The following is a 4509-nucleotide window of genomic DNA, read 5'->3' on the forward strand; positions in this document are numbered from 1 at the left end:
GAGTTCTACCTCCTATGATAGTTCCTTCTTTTGTTATAACAAGTCGGTGGGTGAGTTTGTGGGTTCAAGACCCATTTGGTGCACGGGTAATCTACCAATAAAAAGAAAAAAAAAAAGAAGTTGGCAAAACTATCCTGAATGATTTCTGAATAAAAAACTCGACTTGCACAGGAGTTGATTGGATGATTCATAGTTGTTGGAAAATTCAATTGATAGGATTGTATGGGCAATTTCAATGTTTAGTTTCAATTGAATGGTAAACAAGATCAACGTGCAAAGAATAGTAGTGTGTAGCAATAAGAATAGTGTGTTGAGAAAAAAGTTTAGGAAGAGAAAAGAAACAGTGCCACAAGCAAGAAAGAGAAGAAGAGACTGAAGAAACCCTAGGCAAATGTGTCTTTAAAATACTCAAATGAGTTAATCTCTCCCAATTGTTTGAGTCAAAAAGACTTGCTTGCCAAGTAAAACTCTCCTAAATGTAGACAAAATAAAATGGGAAATCAAACCAAAATCTATATTTACCTAATAGAGCTATTAACTTAAAGACCAAGAAAGCACACTTAGTGCTATAAGGAAACCCTACATGAGATATTACATGTGGTCCTATACGCATATACACACACACCAAAATAATAATAATGGTAATAATTCAAAATCTGAATATATTAAAAGACTGCAATTCCTTCTCCACCACACTAGTGACAACCACCAAGCCTTAATCCCAAAGTTAAATGACCTATTGGTACAGAATTTTCTGTTTAATAAACAAATGAAGAAATTCATGAGAAAGGTCTGGATGCATTATTTTAGCTTCTCTTAAGCATTAATCTATACATATGAAGTATTGGCCTACTTATTCATGATTGATGTAGGTTGCCTTATAATTGTTCCATGAGGGAACAAGTTTGTGCTTTTGGGTGCTGCCATTCTCAGATCTCGATGCAGTTTCTGTAAGGAAGTTTTAAAGTTTGAATGAGGTCATGAGGGCCATGAATGCAGCTGGTCAGGTATACAAAATGGTTCTTTTTATATCATTTTTATTCTTTAATTCAATCCTATTTCTTTAAATTCAAGATGAGGTGAGAAAGGTGTTCAAACTCGGCAAGGGACTTGAATGTAGTTCCGGAGTAAAACCTTCCTCATGGTATGCTATTCCATATAGATGGAATCTTCATTGTGTTTGGTCTTTATTTGGAAGCAGGACCTCAAAAGGTTTTGATATGTCAAACTTGCACAAATAGCATGGTATCGTTTTAGATATTAGGGCGCGTTTAATAACGTTGTTCTAGTAAAGTTGTTTGTATTTTTTAGAAATACGTATGGGTGAAAAAGTATATGAAAATTCATGTAATGTTGTTTAAAAACAGAAAAATGTTGCTTAAAATGCCATACCAAAGGCTATTTACAATGCTTTGTTTAGCGAGACTACATATGAGGCCTAGGCTTATATTTTCTCCAAGATTGACTTTGGTGTAAATCACTTCCTTTTTTCTTTTGTGAGTTTTGGGGATATTCCCTTTTTTTTTTTTTGGGGGGGGGGGGGGGGGGGGGGAGGGGGAGCGCTTGAGATTTCATGAAAAGATATCTCTAAAACATTTTATGAAATAGCATTCCCCTTTTGAGGTTTGAATAAATACAACAATGATGTCCATACTTTCTCAAACTCTAACTTAGCGTCCGTTTGGATTGCACTAAATGTCTGTGTTTGTACGTTTAGCTGAAAAAATGTGGGTCTCACAGCACTGTTCATGAACCTACAAAAGTCATCCAAATATAGATTTCAATATAAATTTGGGTCTTACGGTACTATTCACACATTTAAAAATTATTTTGTTATAGTATTTTCAGCAATAAACGGTGTCCAAATAGACCCTTAACTAAAGGAACATTTCATTTTTACTAGGATTCCTATTCAAATTGTGCACACTTAAGTCACAAATCCTACCAGCGAAGATAGTATTGTTGATTTTTAGGGTAAATTAAACCAATCTTATAAATTTAGTGAAGGAAATTTTGTTTGTATGACTATTTTTCATACATTTCTTGCTTGCATCTTTGGTCCCTATAATAAGAGGCCAGTTCGATTTTAGCCCCCTCAAAATAAGGGGTACTTTAGCATTCAATAGATACGTAAATGGAAAAATAAATAAGAGACTAAATTGTTACACTTGAAATAGACTTTAGAGGGACAAAAATGGAACTTTCAAAGGTGGAGTTACCAAAGTCGAATAAACTCTATATTTGAGGACAGTAATGTACTTATGTTAGTTTTAAAATACCATTTATAATCAGTGGTGGAACTCAGAAGGGGCCAAGGGCACTAGGATTTTTTTTTTTTTTTTCTTTTTTATAGAAAAAAAAATGATTCTACATATTAATAGGTACTATTTGAGAATTTTGTTTCAAAAAATTCTTGGCCCCCCAAAAATTAAAAATCAGCCCCGAAAGTTGAAATTTGTCCTTAAAAACTCAAACATTGAAGTGGCCACTTAAATTATATTTGGTTATACACTATAACTATGTATTTGGTTTGAGAATTTGGCTGGTTGCTTATTTAGACTACAAAATTAAAGTTTGGGATTTCAATATTTGGGTATGTGTTGTCTAACTCCATCTAAAAGATTGTTTAGTTTTTTTTTTTTTTTTGGGGTCCTCAACAAGATGACTTTGCAATTGAGTGTCATTATCAATTATTAATTTTCTATGTTATATTAAATTCTTAAGTAAAATATAAATTAAATATCAATTTAGTGAACATATAATGAAGTTATTCTTAGTTTAGCTCTCGATCCTCAAGATCTACATGAACTGTTTTTTTTTTTTTTTTTTTCTCCTTTTAAAATGATGATAGTTTTTTTTTAATAAACAATTTTATGCATTAAAATTCACAAATAATGAAAAATTATGGACAAAAAATAGAACTTCACCATGATAAGTGTGATGTGCAGTTCATAAAACTAGAAAAAAGGGTTTAGGAGGAAACACTTGATGGAGAAGCAAGCAACGTGCTTACTTCTCGATCAAGATTTTGTTTTTGAGAAAGAGAAGTAAATCATCAATAAAATTAGACCCTAAGGTCGGAAAGTACAAAAGAAGAAATGGCTGAAGGAACATACTCCGTCCAAGCCTCAGAGGGAAAATATAATCTAGCTCTCTGGGCTAAGGCATGCGCCACCGCATTACCTTGCCTACCAACATGAGAGAAAGAACAACTCACGAAAGAGTCTAATTTAATCTCCACCAGCTGCATAATCTAGCTCTACAGTGCTTACTTCTCGATCAAGTGGTTCCTCATAATCCAAAGTAAATTTAAATTTTTATTAATTTACTTTAGATTCAAACTAAGAAGCAAGCAATTAAGCCTAACTCTTATATATAAATAATATATTTGTACCGAGACGAATTTATTCAATTGATTCTCTATTTTTTTTAATCTAAATGTCTTTTTCTTCTTAGTTTCCTTTTCTCTTTGCTTCTCAAACTCTGTTATTTCTCTTTTCAGTTTCTTGTTCGTTGCTTTTGACTCAATCATTCATCAACCTTGAAAACGCACACTGGTTAAAGACAAAGACTATAGCTTCCCAAGTCTTGTGGAAATTTCTAGCAAAGACCAAAAGACTTAATGAAACACATAGTGGTTGAATGAAAGATATTTGCCATCAATTTGTATGGGAGAAAACAAAATACGACTGTTAACGTGTGGTTTAGATTAGTAGACTTATTGTTAACGTTTCATAAGTCTCTGGTCATTGTTTGGAACTCCCAAAGACTTTGAAAAGTTGAAAGTCTTGGAAGTTTGGACTATATAGTAAATTGTTCTCTGTCATCACCTCCCTTGCACGAATTGGCCATTTTTTCCTCATCATGTACTGTACAAGTTATTTCTATTCACTACTATTGCTAGCGCTAGCTCTTTGCTTTGGCATTTACTCATAGTCATGTTGTTGCGTGGAAGTATCCCATTTAAAAAAAAATTGTGTAAAAAATTTGTCTCTTATCTTATATATATACTAGTATTATGCCCGTGCGATGCACGGCTTAGTAAAAAAACTTATATATAAATTATTATTATTTTTGATAATATAATCAAATTTAATAACAAATAAAATGGTAAAAATGTTTTTAAAATTAAGTACATGGAAAATGTATATTATGTAAGTATTTTTTTTTTGCAAAAAAAGATATTATCAAATATTTTAAAAAAATTATGGCAAGTTTTAAATTTTTAAAAGATCTTAGTATTAAAATTGTAATTTGATTATGTGTGTGTGTGTGGCACTTAAAAATCTTTCCATTCTAATTATAGATAAATTTCTTGCATATATGGCCAAAAAAATATCCATAAACTACCCAAAAAAAAATCCATAAATTACAAAAAATGTAAGTATTTAGACTACAATATAAATGTAAAATTTTATCTATAAATTACCAATCATAACCACTTTAATGTTTCCATAAGGGAGGAGATAATATGTATAATCAATTAAGAACACCAAATAAAAAAAAATA

Source organism: Quercus lobata, chromosome 5 (assembly GCF_001633185.2).
Source record: "Quercus lobata isolate SW786 chromosome 5, ValleyOak3.0 Primary Assembly, whole genome shotgun sequence".
NCBI lineage: Eukaryota > Viridiplantae > Streptophyta > Magnoliopsida > Fagales > Fagaceae > Quercus > Quercus lobata.